General features: G+C 42.7%; 1 long non-coding RNA gene across 1 annotated transcript in view; it reads right to left on the bottom strand.

Moving 5' to 3' along the window:
- LOC132360642 (uncharacterized) overlaps nucleotides 1–15,995 on the bottom strand; it is a 229,147-nt gene that overhangs the window by 198,020 nt on the left and 15,132 nt on the right. The gene's annotated exons all lie outside the window — the stretch shown is intronic.

Raw genomic sequence — 15,995 nt, 5'->3', positions numbered from 1 at the left:
GCTTGGCCAGGCAACTGCACTTGTCTGAGGATCTGCTTGCTCATCTACATGAGCTGGGACTGTTGTGAGAATTCAATGGGATAATGTGCATAAGGGGCCCAGCTCTGGACGGGCACAGAGTAGGTATTAATGAAACAGTCATGCACGTAGGTGTCACCATCATCGTTTGACCACAGTGTGCCCAGATCTAACCACGACCAACCTAAGTGAGCTGTTTCAGCAGGTGAGAGCCAGGCTTTGGCTGGACAAAGCCACCTGGACCTCACACGCCAGTGACAGCAGAGAGCCAGCACTGGACATTGGTTGGCCTAAACCATGGTTTCTCAACCTCGATACTACTGACATTTTGGACTAAATAACTCTTTGTTGCGTAACCCTGTCCTGTGCTTTGTAGAATGGTTAGCAGGATCCCTGGCCTCTACTCGCTAAATGCCAGTAGCATCCTCCCCTTGTTGTGACAACCAAAAATGTTTCCAGGCATTGCCATATGTTCCCCCTGGGGCAAAATTACCCCTGGTTGAACCACTGGTCTAGTGACATGCCTAGAATGGGTTTCTCAGGTAAGGTCAAAGAATCTACCCAGAGTTTCTGGTTACAAATCACCTGCCTAGGGTTACCTTTTTCTGGCAAACCACTGAAGAACATTCACCTCATATAATTTATAAGCACTACATTCCAAGGGAAGAGAATGAACTGGGGAAATAATTTGGTGGGCATGTAACATTTGTACTTATTAACAAGGCTGCTTCATGCTAATACATCTGTGACAACCAACTGCTGCTTGATAAAATGGTGGGATTCTCTAAAGCTCGAGCACAGACCAGATGTTGGCAGGAGCTCCCTGCCCCTGGTTAAACACTGTGGCTGGTCAGCAGCATTCTTTCCAAGGGTATTCATCACTCTCTAGTTAAACATACCAAGGCACTGTTCCAATTCCAGGGGCCTGCGTCTGCAGGGGGCCCTTTAACAAGAAAATAAAAGGATAAAGGAGTAAAAGAATGAATGAAACCCCTCCTTTTCCTGCCACCTTCTGTTGACCTGTGTGACTCAGGTTTACTAATATATAGGCTCTGCCCAAACACCTACCTCCCTATAAAAAAACAAATAAAATTATTTTTAAAGGGAATAGTTTTTTGTTTCTGTTTTAATTTTATTTATTTATTTATTTTTGGCTGTGTTGGGTCTTCGTTTCTATGCAAGGGCTTTCTCCAGCTGCGGCGATTGGGGGGCCACTCTTCACCGCGGTGCGCGGGCTCTCACTATCGCGGCCTCTCTTGTTGCGGAGCACAGGCTCCAGATGCGCAGGCTCAGTAATTGTGGCTCACGGGCCTAGCTGCTCCGCAGCATGTGGGATCCTCCCAAACCAGGGCTCGAACCCGTGTCCCCTGCATTGGCAGGCAGACTCTCAACCACTGCGCCACCAGGGAAGCCCCAAAAAAATAATAAATTTTTTTTTAAAAAAATAGCAGGCTGTGATTGAGGCACACCCTTGGCAGGGAATGGGTTCTCTTGGTCCCCAACCCCTGGCGGCTCACTGTTGGCCCCTCCGATTACCTCCAGGAATACACTTGAGAGAGCACTCTGAGTCCTGCTGTGGCCCAAATGCCTCAAAAATGTGCAGAAACTGGTTCTTTCCAGGTGCAGGGGACTAAAGTGAGTGCAGTTCCATAGTGAGTGGAGAGAAGCAACCCCACATCAGGCACACAAAGAGTGCCCCAAGATCTGGTGGTCCCAGAGGGGAGAGGGCACAAGAAAGGAAGTAGGGAAGGGAAGGCAGACCCAAAAGGAGAGAGCATCTACTGAGCACTTATTATGTACCTTACAGTAAGACCCTTTTGCAAATGTTACCTCCTTTACTTGTCACCACAGATGGAGCCATTACTGGGATGGCCAAAAAGTTCGTTCGCGTTTTTCTGTAAGATGGCTCTACTAGTGCTTAGTTGTCTTTAACTTCATTTGAAACAATTTTGTTACATTGTATTGGGACAGCTGTCATAGCGTGCATTTAAAAAAAATCGAAACTGGTGAATTTTTTTTTATTAGTTATCTATTATATACATATTACTGTATATGTGTCAATCCCAATCTCCCAATTCATCCCACCACCACCCCGCAACCCCCCTTTCCGCCCTTGGTGTCCATACGTTTGTTCTCTACATCTGTGTCTCTATTTCTGCCTTGCAAACTGGTTCATCTGTACCATTTTTCTAGATTCCACAAATATGCGTTAATACATGGTATTTGTTTTTCTCTTCCTGACTTACTTCACTCTGTATGACAGGCTCTAGGTCCATCCACGTCTCTAGAAATGACCCAATTTCATTCCTTTTTATGGCTGAGTAATATTCCATTGTATATATGTACCACAACTTCTTTATCCATTCGTCTGTCAGTGAGCATTTAGGTTGCTTCCATGACCTGGCTATTGCAAATAGTGCTGCAATGAACATTGGGGTGCCTGGGGTCTTTTGGAATTATGGTTTTCTCTGGGTATATGACCAGTAGTGGGATTGCTGGGTCATATGGTAATTCTATTTTTAGTTTTTTAAGGACCGTCTATACTGTTCTCCATAGTGGCTGTATCAATTTACATTCCCACCAACAGTGCAAGAGAGTTCCTTTTTTCGCCACACCCTCTCCAGCATTTGTTGTTTGTAGATTTTCTGATAAGGCCCATTCTAACTGGTGTGAGGTGATACCTTATTGTAGTTTTGATTTGCATTTCTATAATAATTAGTGATGTTGAGCAGCTTTTCATGTGCCTCTTGGCCATCTGTATGTCTTCTTTGGAGAAACGTCTATTTACGTTTTCTGCCCATTTTTTTGATTGGGTTGTTTGTTTTTTTAATATTGAGCTGCACCAGCTGTTTATATATTTTGGAGATTAATCCTTTGTCCGTTGATTCATTTGCGAATATTTTCTCCCATTCTGACGGTTGTCTTTTCGTCTTGCTTATGGTTTCCTTTGCTGTGCAACAGCTTTTAAGTTTTCATTAGGTCCCATTTGTTCCTTTTTGTTTTTATTTCCATTACTCTAGAAGATGGGTCAAAAAAGATCTTGCTGTGATTTATGTCAAAGAGGTAAGATTAAAGGTAGGCCTTTAATCCATTTTGAGTTTATTTTTGTGTATGGTGTTAGGGAGTGTTCTAATTTCATCCTTTTACATGTAGCTGCCCAGTTTTCCCAGCACCACTTACTGAAGAGACTGTCTTTTCTCCATTGTATATCCTTGCCCCTTTGTCATAGATTAGTTGACCACAGGTGCATGGATTTATGTCTGGGCTTTCTATCCTGTTACATTGATCTATATTTCTGTTTCGGTGCCAGTACCATATTGTCTTGATTACTGCAGCTTTGTAGTATAGTCTGAAGTCAGGGAGTCTGATTCCTCCAGCTCCGTTTTACCCCCTCAAGATTCCTTGAGCTATTCAGGGTCTTTTGTGTCTCCATACAAATTTTAAGACTTTTTGTTCTAGTTCTGTAAAAAAAAAAAAATGCCATTGGTAATTTGATAAGGATTGCATTGAATCTGTAGATTGCTTTGGGTAGTATAGTCATTTTCAAAATATTGATCTTTCCAATCCAAGAACATGGTATATCTCTCATTCTGTTTGTGTCATCTTTAATTTCTTTCATCAGTGTCTTATAGTTTTCTGCATACAGGTCTTTTGTCTCCTTAGGTAGGTTTATTCCTAGGTATTTTATTCTTTTTGTTGCAATGGTGAATGTGATTGTTTCCTTAATTTCTCTTTCTGATTTTCCATTGTTACTGTATAGGAATACAAGAATTTCTGTGCATTAATTTTGTATCCTGCAACTTTACCAAATTCATTGATTAGCTCTAGGAGTTTTCTGGTGGCATCTTTAGGATTCGCTATGTATAGTATCATGTCATCTGCAAACAGTGACAGTGTTACTTCTTCTTTTCCAATTTGGGTTCCTTTTATATCTTTTTCTTCTCTGACTGCTGTGGCTAGGACTTCCAAAACTATGTTGAATAATAGTGGCAAGAGTGGACATCCTTGTCTTGTTCCTGATCCTACTGGAAATGCTTTCAGTTTTTCACCATTGAGTATGATGCTCGCTGTGGGTCTGTCATATATGGCCTTTATTATATTGAGGTAGGTTTCCTCTATGCCCATTTTCTGGAGAGTTTTTTTACCCTAAATGGGTGTTGAATTTTGTCAAAAGCTTTTTCTGCATCTATTGAGATGATCATATGGTTTTTATCCTTCAATTTGTTAATGTGGTGTATCACAATGATTGATTTGCATATATTGAAGAACCCTTGCATCCCTGGGATAAATCCCACTTGATCATGGTGTATGATCCTTTTAATGTGCTGTCAGATTCTGCTTGCTAGTATTTTGCTCAGGATTTTTGCATCTATGTTCATCAGTGATATTGGTCTATAATTTTCTTTTTTTGGAATATCTTTTTCTGGTTTTGGTATCAGGGCGATGGTGGCTTCGTAGAATGAATTTGGGAGTGTTTCTCCCTCTGCAATTTTTTGGAGGAGTTTGAGAAGGACTGGTGTTACCTCTTCTCTAAATGTTTGATAGAATTTGCCTGTGAAGCCATCTGGTCCTGGACTTTCGTTTGTTGGAAGATTTTTAATTATGGTTTCAATTTCATTACTTGTGATAGGTCTCTTTATATTTTCTAATTCTTCCTGGTTCAGGCTTTGAAAATTGTACCTTTCCAAGAATTTGTCCATTTCTTCGTGGTTGTCCATTTTATTGGCATATAGTAATTTGTAGTAGTCTCTTATAATCCTTTGTATTTCTGCACTGTCAGTTGTGATTTCTCCTTTTTCATTTCTAATTTTATTGATCTGTGTCCTCTTTTTTTCTTGATGAGTCTGGCTAAGGCTTTATCAATTTTGTTTATCTTTTCAAAGAACCAGCTTTTAGTTTTATTGATCTTTGTTACTGTTTTCTTCGTTTCTGTTTCATTTGTTTCTGCTCTGATCTTTATGATTTCGTTCCTTCTACTGATTTTGGGTTTTCTTTGTTTTCTTTCTCTAGTTGTTTTAAGTGTAGGGTAAGATTATTTACTTGAGATTTTTCTTGTTTCTTGAGGTGAGACTGAATAGCTATAAACTTCCCTCTTAGAACTGCTTTTGCTGCATCCTGTAAGTTTTCGGTCATCATGTTTTCATTGCCATTTGTTTCTATGTATTTTTTTATTTCTTCTTTGATTTCTACAGTGATCTCTTGGTTATTTAGTAGTGCACTGTTTAGCCTCCATGTATTTGTGTTTTTTACAGTCTCTTTTCCTGTAATTGATTTCCAATCTCATAGCGTTTTGGTCTGAAAAGATGCTTGATACGATTTCAACTTTCTTCAATTTTCTGAGGCTTGATTTTTGACCCAAGATGTGATCTATCCTGGAGAATGTTCCATGTGCACTTGAGAAGAAAGTGCATTCTGCCACTTTTGGGTGGAATGTTCTATAAATATCTTTTAGATCTATCTCGTCTATTGTGTCATTTAAAGTTTGTGTCTCCTTATTTATTTTCTGTTTGGATGATCTGTCCATTGGTGTAAGAGGGGTGTTAAAGTCCCCCACTATTATTGTGTTACTGTCATTTCTCCTTTCATGGTTGTTAGCATTTGCCTTATGTATTGGGGTGCTCCTATGTTGGGTGCATAAACATTTATAATTGTTTTGTCTTCTTCTTGGATTGATCCCTTGATCATTATGTAGTGTCCTTCCTTGTCTCTTGTAACATTCTTTATCTTAAAGTCTATTTTATCTGATATGAGTATTGCTTCTCCAGCTTTCTTTTGATTTCCATTTGCATGGAATATCTTTTTCCATCCCCTCACTTTCAGTCTGTATGTGTCCCTAGGTCTGAAGTGGGTCTCTTGTAGACAGCATATATATGGGTCTTGTTTTTGTATCCATTCAGCCAGTCTGTGTCTTTTGGTTGGAGCATTTAATCCATTCACATTTAAGGTAATTATTGATAAGTACATTCCTATTACCATTTTCTGAATTGTTTTGGGTTTGTTTCTGTAGGTCTTTTTCTTCTCTTGTGTTTCCCACTTAGAGAAGTTCCTTTAGCATTTGTTGTAGAGCTGGTTTGGTGGTGCTGAATTCTCTTAACTTTGCTTATCTGTAAAGCTTTTGATTTCTCTGTCAAATCTGAATGAGGTCCTTGCCAGGTAAAGTAATCTTGGTTGTAGGTTCTTCCCTTTCATGACTTTAAATATGTCATGCCACTCCCTTCTGGTTTGCAGAGTTTCTGCTGATAAATCAACTGTTAACCTCATGGGAGTTCCCTTGTATGTTATTTGACACTTTTCCCTTGTTGCTTTCAATAATTTTTGTCTTTCATTTTTGTCAGTTTTATTACTACGTGTCTCAGCATGTTTCTCCTTGGGTTTATCCTGCCTGGGACTCTCTGTGCTTCCTGGACTTGGGTGGCTATTTCCTTTCCCACGTTAGGGAAGCTTTCCACTATAATCTCTGCAAATATTTTCTCAGGTCCTTTCTCTCTCTCTTCTCCTTCTGGGACCCCAATAATGCAAATGTTGGTTCGTTTGATGGTGTCCCAGAGGTCTCTTAGGCTATCTTCATTTATTTTCATTCTTTTTTGTTTATTCTGTTCCACGGCAGTGAATTCCACCATTCTGTCTTTCAGGTCACTTATCTGTTCTTCTCCCTCAGTTATTCTGCTATTGATTCCTTCTAGTGTATTTTTCATTTCAGTTATTGTATTGTTCATCTCTGTTTATTTGTTCTTTAATTCTTCTAGGTTTTTGTTAAACGTTTCTTTCACCGTCTCAATCTTTGCCTCCATTCTTTTTCCAAGGCCCTGAATCATCTTCACTATCATTATTCTGAATTCTTTTTCTGGAAGGTCACCTATCTCCACATCAATTAGTTGTTTTTCTGGGGTTTTATCTTGTTTCTCTCTCTGGTACACAGTCCTCTCCCTTTTCATTTGGTCTGTCTTTCTGTGAATGTGGTTTTCATTCTACAGGCTGCAGGATTGTAGTTCTTTTTGCTTCTGCTATCTGTCCTCTGGTGGATGAGGCTATCTAAGAGGCTTGTGCAAGCTTCCTGATGGGAGGGACTGGTGGTGGGTAGAGCTGGGTGTTGCTCTGGTGGGCAGAGCTCAGTAAAACTTTAATCTGCTTGTCTGCTGATGGGTGGGGGTGAGTTCCCTCCCTTTTGGTTGTTTGGCCTGAGGTGACCCAGCACTGGGGGCTACAAGGCTCTATGGTTGGGCTAATGGCAGACTCTGGGAGGGCTCATGCCAAGGAGCACTTCCCAGAACTTCTGCTGCCAGTGTCCTTGTCCCCATGGTGAGCCAAAGCCGCCCCCCACCTCTGCAGGAGACCCTCCAACACTAGCAGGTAGGTCTGATTCAGTCTCCTATGGGGTCACTGCTCCTTCCCCTGGGTCCCGATGAGCACACTACTTTGTGTGTGCCCTCCAAAGTGGAGTCTCTGTTTTCCCCAGATCTGTTGAAGTCCTGCAATCAAATCCCACTAGCTTTCGAAGTCTGATTCTCTGGGAATTCTTCCTCCTGTTGCCAGACCCCCAGGTTGGGAAGCCTGACCTGGGGCTCAGAACCTTCACTCCAGTGGGTGGACTTCCATGGTATAATTGTTCTCCAGTTTGTGAGTCGCCCACCCAGCAGTTATGGGATTTGATTTTATTGTGATTGTGCCCCTCCTACCGTCTCATTGTGGCTTCTCCTTTGTTTTGGGATGTGGGGTATCTTTTTTGGTGAGTTCCAGTGTCTTCCTGTTGATGACTGTTCAGCCGTTAGTTGTGATTCTGGTGCTCTCGCAAGAGGGAGTGTGAAATTGGTGAATTTTTGTGTAGCCATTTTAATACTGAAGATGGAAGAAAAAGAGCAACATTTTTGGCATATTATGCTTTATCATTTCAAGAAAGGTAAAAACGCAACTGGAACACAAAAAAAGATTTGTGCAGTGTATGGAGAAGGTGCTGTGACTGATCAAACGTGTCAAAAGTGGTTAGCGAAGTTTCATGCTGGGGATTTCTCTCACTGGATGATGCTCCACGGTCGGGTAGACCAGCTGAAGTTGACAGCGATCAAATCAAGACATTAATTAAGAACAATCAATGTTATACCACGCGGGAGATAGCCAACATACTCACAATATCCAAATCAAGCGTTGAAAATCATTTGTAACAGCTTGGTTATGTTAATCACTTTGATGTTTGGGTTCCACATAACTTAAGTGAAAAAAACCTTCTTGACCGTATTTCCACATGTGATTCTCTACTTAAATGTAATGAAAATGTTCCATTTTTAAAACAAATTGTGATGGGTGATGAAAAGTGGATACTGCACAATAATGTGGAACAGAAGAGATCGTGGGGCAAGTGAAATGAACCACCACCAACCACACCAAAGGCCAGTCTTCATGCAAAGAAGGTGATGTTGTATATAGTGGGACTGGAAGGGAGTCCTCTATTATGAGCTCCTTCCGGAAAACCAAACAATTAATTCCAACAAGTACTGCTCCCCATTAGACCAACTGAAAGCAGCACTCGATGAAAAGCATCCAGAATTAGTCAACAGAAAACACATAATCTTCCATCAGGATACCACAAGACCGCATGGTTCTTTGATGACCAGGCAAAAACTGTTACAGTTTGGCTGGGAAGTTCTGATTTATCCACCATATTCACCAGACATTGCAGCTTTGGATTTCCATTTATTTTGGTCTTTACAAAATTATCTTAATGGAAAAATTTTCAATCCCCTGGAAGACTATAAAAGGCACCTGGAACAGTTCTTTGCTCAAAAAGATAAGTTTTGGGAAGATGGCATTATGAAGTTGCCTGAAAAATGGCAGAAGGTAGTGGAACAAAACAGTGAATACATTGTTCAATAAAGTTCTTGGTGAAAATTTAAAATGTGTCTTTTATTTTTACTTAAAAACCGAAGGAACTTTTTGGGCAACCCAATATTATCCCCAGGTTCCATCAACAGTCAACCCAGAAAAGTCTGGCCGGCTGAGACTGGTCTTTACCACACCTGGGGCTCCCAGCCCTGGCTGCAGAGTTAAATCACCTGAAAAACTTTAGGAAAATACAGATGCCCAGGCCCCAGGGTCCACCAATTCTGTCAAACCCCTAGCAGCGGAGCCAGGCATATTAATTTTGGAAAAGCTCCCCCGGTGATTATAGTGAATATGTAGGGCCTAGAACCACGGCTCTACACAAGGAATAGAGGAGGGAGGCGTGGACAGAAGGACAACACAGTGGGCAGCCACTGTCTGTGTCCAGTCATCCACCCCCAGAGCCACACAGTGCTGCAAGGGATTCTGCAAGGCATTTAATTTGGCACACAGTTTTAATGTGCACCAAATTAAATGCCTTGGAAAGATAAATCCACAAACCCTGCACGCTGTGTGATATATTCCAGTAAAAACTGCTTGTGCATAATGGGCTTTTTCAAACAGTCTGCACCCCTGTCTCACTTTATTCCTATAGAGCACTGGTTCTCAGACAGGAGCAGTTTGGCCCTCCAGGGGACATTGGGCAATGTCTGGAAACAAGTTTGCTTCTCACTACTTGGGAGGGATAGGGAGGTGTTACTGGCATCTGGTGAGTAGAGGCCAGGGATGCTACTAAACATCCTATAATGCACAGAATGGTCCCCTGCCACAAAGAATTATCCAGCTCCAAATGACAACAGTACTGAAGTTGAAACACTCTGCTGCAAAGAAGCAGTAGTCACCACTGGGTAGAAGCGAAGCCTCGAATACAACCCTCCTCCAGGTCGGAAGCCCGTCCCTGACCAAGCATGTTTCAAAGAATCACAGAATCTTAGAGCAGGAAGAGACTTCAGAGACAATAAGCCCACTGAGACTCAGTTGGGTTTTTAGGAAAATCCTAGAACAAAGCTACACAATGTTTACCAAACCACATTATAATGCATTGCTGGCTTGACTTTCCGCCCAGGTAGTACAAGTGTTGCAAATTAACTAAAAATGGTATTCCTTACAGCAAATTCTTATTCGTTGATTTAACAAGTATTTGTTGGGTGCAAATATGGGTGCAAGTATGTTCAGGGCACGTTGCCGAATTTCCCTGCCAACACTGTTACCCACCCTGGGATAGCCCTCTTAATGTTCAAGCCCAATATAAGATCCAGGCAAGATGTGCAGACTCAGAACACAGCAAAATCACCCCCAGCTGGGTTTATGGTGGTTTTATTGTTTTCTGGCTCATTGGATAACTTGGCAACCTGGGATCAGGTGTGCAAAGAACTGAAGGAGACCCATCCAAGAATCAGCTCTCCCAGGGGCTACACTGGGGTGAGGCTTAGCACAGCCTGAAGCCCAAGGTCAGATGCCTAGCATTCCTCCCAGCTGCCCAAAGCTGCCCTCTGCCCCCAGCCCAGCCTGCTCCAGCTCCCTCTCACATTGGGCGAGTTACGGGCAGCAGACTCAGGCCAGCCAGCACCCAGCCACTGAGTCCAAGGCTCTGCTTCTCCACGCCCCCTCCTCACGTCCTCGCTGCCACACTGTTATCGACAAGAATAAGCACTTCGTGGTAATTTGCCACAGAAATGAAAACTGCTCTGGGGGAAGAAATTGGGAACGTTTTGTCCTCCAGGGTCACAAGAGATTTAAGTTATTCTCCCTACTGGAGGTCTCATTTACACTGGGTGGAAACAACAACAAAATAAAAACCTGTCGAATGGACTGTGCAATAAAGGGAAATAAATGCTGCAGACCCAAACTGGTGGGGGCAAAGAAGAAGGGAGAGGAAGGACACGAAGCCGCCAGGAAGAAGAAACTGAGTCCGTGTGCCAGGGGGTGCTGGGCACTGGGTGATGCTGGAGGAGGGGGCCAGGGGCCACCCTCCTGCCGGCTCCTTGAGATGTCCCCGTGCCTGCAACCATGCCTCCCCGTGCCAGGAAACACAGCTCCCCATGCCTCTGCCCACCCCACAGAACTCTGGGCTCAGCTGTGCCACTGACACCTGGCCAGAGACAACTGTCCCTGATATAAAGCAAGAGCCACCAGAGCCACCTGCCCGGCGGGCCTGTGATCACAGCAGACGCTCCCAATATTTCACCTCTTTCCTCCTCCTTTGGAACGCTGTCTCAAAGTTATTTCCTCAGGGATGCTTCCTCTAATCCCCTAGATTCATTCTTTCACTCAACAAATATCTACTGAATGAATTTACTAAGTGGCCCCCCCAAGGGTAAGGTGCCCTTCATGTAATCTCCCACAGCAAACGCCTTCTCCTCTTTAACAATAGTGATGGTAATTAAGTACTTACATAATTATTTCTTAGGGTCCAGTTCCCACCCCAAACCACCAGTCCTTCCAGAATATTGAGCTACATGAGAACAGGAGCCAAATCTGTCTGGTTGACTCTGCTACATCCCACCGTCGGTGCCTCCCACGTGTCGGAACATATTGAATGAATGAGTGAACATATGTGTGAGCAAACGGTCAGAGACACTCTTTTCATCATGTAAGTCCTCAAAAATCCAGTACTTATTTTACCCTTACAGCAGATGTCAAATTGGACAAGCCTCATTTCAAGTGCTCATAGCCACACGTGGTTACCATACGGGACAGTGCAAGGCCGGGCTCCTCCAGGGCCTTACCAATGTGCTTGTTTGCTGGTAAAGTAGGAGAAAATTTAACCTCTGCTACACCGGGAGACAACACATCCCTTATGCTTCTTTCTGGTCGTTAGATGGCCCGGGTCCAATCCTATCTCTGCCACTTAACTACTTGCACGACCTGGGCAAGTTATGTGACCTCCCTGTGCCTCAGTTCCCTCTTCTATAAAGTGGGGGTATTTTTATAACAGTATCTACGTTATGGGAGAGATGGCAGGAACAACGAGGTAAGACCCCTCAGTCCTTAGAACACTGCCTGTCTCATAGTAAGTACGCGATAGCATCAGCCATTTAATATCTTATTATACGTTTATATCATGTACAGATATTCATGCTCCACTTCCTGCCACACGAGATGGGAGGTAGCTCGAGTCACCACACATTCCGTGGTTACAACAAAAGAAGAACCAGTATCCATTTTAGAACTACATTCTGAGCGTATCAGTCACCGACAAAGCCCACTGGGTTCCCCAAGGAAAAGCAAGATGGAATCTAGGTGATAAGATAAGGTCTAACCTCTTCCTTTGCGCTTCATGTAGTTTCCCTTGTTCTTAGGGTGCCGCATCCAGAGGCCTCGCACCTGGCGCTTCAGACCGGAGCTCCCGGTGCAGCACGGCTGGGCCGTCCCCTCAGCTCCAGGGCTCTGCGCAGAAACACCGCACCCAGCGCTCAGTTCAAGATGGCGGCGGTAGCGGGCCGTGCGCAGAGCCGCTGCTCTCGGCGCTGCGACCTGGAGGCGGAGCCGCAGCAGCTGCACCGGATCCCGCAAGAACTCCGCCTCCTCCCCCCCTGCCGAGATCCCTAGAAAGCAGCCCCACCCACAGTCCTTCCGGGAGAGCGTGCGTTCTGCAGCCGGCGCTCACACCTCTCTGTTCTTTGATCAAAGAATAAAACTCTTTTGCTTCCAAATGGAAGAACTCAGTCTCGTTCTATTGGTTTAAGCAACACTGGGCAGAAGGACCCTTCTTAGGGACCAACTCGGGAGGGTCAGTAACATGTTCTTTCACGGGTACTGCAAGATATATCTTAACACGTGAGACTGATTATGGATGTACGAATTGTACAGGCTAGTGAAAAATGTAAATGCACGTAGAGAAGAGAATTTAGACTCGGCCATGGCACACATTATCATTGGTGAGAATGGGAAGTACTCGTTTAAATAAAAATCTTTGTGCAACTTTGTACAGGTTGTTTTAATGCGGTTCTCCCATCTGTTAAACTCAAATTCCACTGTACAGGCCAGACAAGCTGTGTCCTTTCCAATCCAGCACAGAAAGAAAATGACATTTACATTTGATTTCCTGTCTGGGGCATAAAGTCGGCTCCAGAAAGCTGAGCATTCAGCAGGTTCCAGATGCAGGGCAAATGCTGGAACCATGACTGCTGTCATCATGGCCCGGGAGCAGGGGGATGCCACATTTGGAATGAGGTAATAGTACCTACCTTGCAGGAACACTGTGAAAATTTAATTGAAATAATATATGTGACAGTGCTTGACCCAAAGTAGGTATTCGATAAACGTCCTTAGGGAAACACAATCTAATGTCTGGGTCTTCTAATGATGCCACAATCTCATTAAAAAGACTTCTATATTGAACTAAAAATGTGTTCTAATTCTGCCCTTTTTGACTATACAGAATGAGTCTAATTCCTCCTCCAGAAAGCCCTCAAACATATGAGGGTGACCTTTCATGCCCTCTCCACCAAACTTCTCTTTTCCAGCCAAACATCCTCAAGTTCCTCCAGTAAGACAAGAATTTGTTGTCTTCAAAGTAACTAGAAGCATCTGGGCTCCAGTGGATCCCAAGACACATCTCAGCACCAATAACATGCCTATAGCCCTGCAGGATCCCCAAATTGGTCTTGTGGGATATGGATAAAGTTAACCTCATGGTTAAGCCTAATGCTTTCTTCATCATATAAAATTCAGGGAACTTTCTGCATATGCTCTCCCCAGCCCCAGCACCGACTGCAGATGCTGCTTTGTTTGAAAGAGCCCGTTTTAGGACTAATACGCTCTTCACAGTTGAAATTCAGTCCCGAACCTTTAAAGTGACGTTTATTGTGGTCTTGGGAAAGGTTCAGTGGAGGTGAGAAGTGACAGCTGAGGGTGATAAATCAAATGCAGCTCAGTTTTCATTTAAGGGCAAACTATCATCCAGCCAGCCTGTCTCAGTCATCAAGCAGCTCTGGCAGCTTGTGACTTCTTATGTACATGGTAAACAGAACACTGAATGGTGACAATTTCTTCAACTGCTAGGATGAGCCATCAGCTTCTGTTCTCTGCTCAAACTTGACATCTTAAGCTGCTGGTTAGAGGACAGGCATGTTAAAAACTTCTCAGGACTAATCATAATCATAAAGCCTCTTTTAGAAATGATGCTACTTGTACAGCATGTTCACAGCACACCTTGTCTGCTCTGCTTCCTAAAGCACTGAGCTGAAGGTTGTAATACTCTAGCACTGACTGTCCAGTACATAGGTCACTAGCCACATGAGGACACTGAACATTTGAAATCTGGCTAGCTTGACTTGAGACGTGATATAAGTACAAAATAATACAGGATTTCAAAAATTTAGTACAAAAAATTGTAAAATATCTTATTTCTAATCATATGTATTGGCTTTATGTTGAATTGATAATGTTTGGGATATATTAGATTAAACTAAATAATTATTAAAATTAATTTCACCTCTTTCTTTTTACTTTTTTTTCAGTGTGGCTACTAGAAAATTTTAAGTTACATAGGCAATTTGTCATGTGGCTCCATTACACTTCAATTGAACAGCACTAGTCTGGAAGGCAAGGTGGGAGCTGGAAATCCCTCATTTCTCTGGCTCTTCCTCTGGGTTCAGACTTAGGAAAAAGGGACCTACTTCAGAAACCATCACTCGCTTTACTGTTTATTTATTGGTTAGACTACAGCAGTGGTCCTCAAACTTCAGTGAACATAAATGCTATGGACTGAACTGTGTTACCCCAAGATTCATACGTTGAAGCCTAACCCTGCTTGTATTGGAGATAAGGCCTTTAAGGAGGTGATTAAGGTTAAATGAGGTCACAAGGGTGGAGCCCTGATCCAAAAAACTGATACTCCTGGGTATATATTCAGAAACACCAAAAACACTAATTCAAAAAGATACACACACACCCTAATGTTCATAGCAGCATTATTCACAATAGCCTAGAAATGGAAGCAACCTAAGCATTCATCAACAGATGAATGGATAAAGAAGATTACACACACACACACACACACACACACACACACACACACATACTCAGCCATAAAAAAGTGAAATTTTGCCACTTGCGGCAACATGGATGGACTTGGAGGGTATAATTCTAAATAAAGTAAGTCAGAAGGAGAAAGCCAAATACTGTGTGATATCACTTATATGTGGATTCTAAGAAATACAACAAACTAGTGAATATAATAAAAAAGAAGCAGACTCACAGATATAGAGAACAAACTAGTGGTTACCAGTGGGGGAGTGGGAGGTACAAACTATTAGGTATAAAATAAGCTACAAAGATATATTGTACAATAGGGGGAATATAGCCGATACATTATCAAAACTATAAATGGGGTATAACCCTTAAAAACTGTGAATCACTATATTGTACACCTGTAACTTATATAATATTGTACATCAACTATACGTCAATAACAAAAAAAAGAAGAGGAGGAAACACCAGCGCTCTCTCTGCACCATGTGAGGACACAGGGAGAAGGTAGCCATCTACAAGCCAGGAAGAGAGACTGCACCGGAAACTAAACCCTGATGGAACCCTGATCTTAGATTTTCCAGGCTCCAGAACTGTGAGAAAATACATTTCTGTTGTTTTAAGCCACCAAGCCTGTGGTATTTTGTTATGGCAGCTTGAACAGACTAAGGCAATAAGCATCACCTGCGGAGCTTGTTAGACATACAGGTTGTTGTTGTTTCTATTCCTGACAGAGGCTGACTATTGATTTGAGACAGGCCTGGAAACCTGCCCTTCTTTAACAAGCACTCTAAGCATTCCATGTGTATTTTGAGGTACCCTGGACCAAAAGAAACATCATCATCTAGACTCCTGTTGGCGCTGTTGCAGAAGGAGTTGGTGGGCAAGAACTGAATTCCTAGTTCTACCACTCCAGCAGTGGTAGCCAAATTAATTTGATCGTGAGCGTCCCCTTTTGGTAAAGCATTCTTGAGCATGCAACCGGCTGAGCACTATACTTCGTGATAAATTACGTATGCCCAAACTATAAACCATACACTGAATATTAGCAAAGTTAATTTTTACATAAAAATCCAGGTATGAAGTTGTGCTATTTTCTTTTTGGATCCCAGTGGATCATCTTCAGC

Source organism: Balaenoptera ricei, chromosome 2 (genome assembly GCF_028023285.1).
Source record: "Balaenoptera ricei isolate mBalRic1 chromosome 2, mBalRic1.hap2, whole genome shotgun sequence".
In the NCBI taxonomy this organism is placed as follows: Eukaryota; Metazoa; Chordata; class Mammalia; order Artiodactyla; family Balaenopteridae; genus Balaenoptera; species Balaenoptera ricei.
This window is presented reverse-complemented; position numbering and strand designations above follow the sequence as displayed.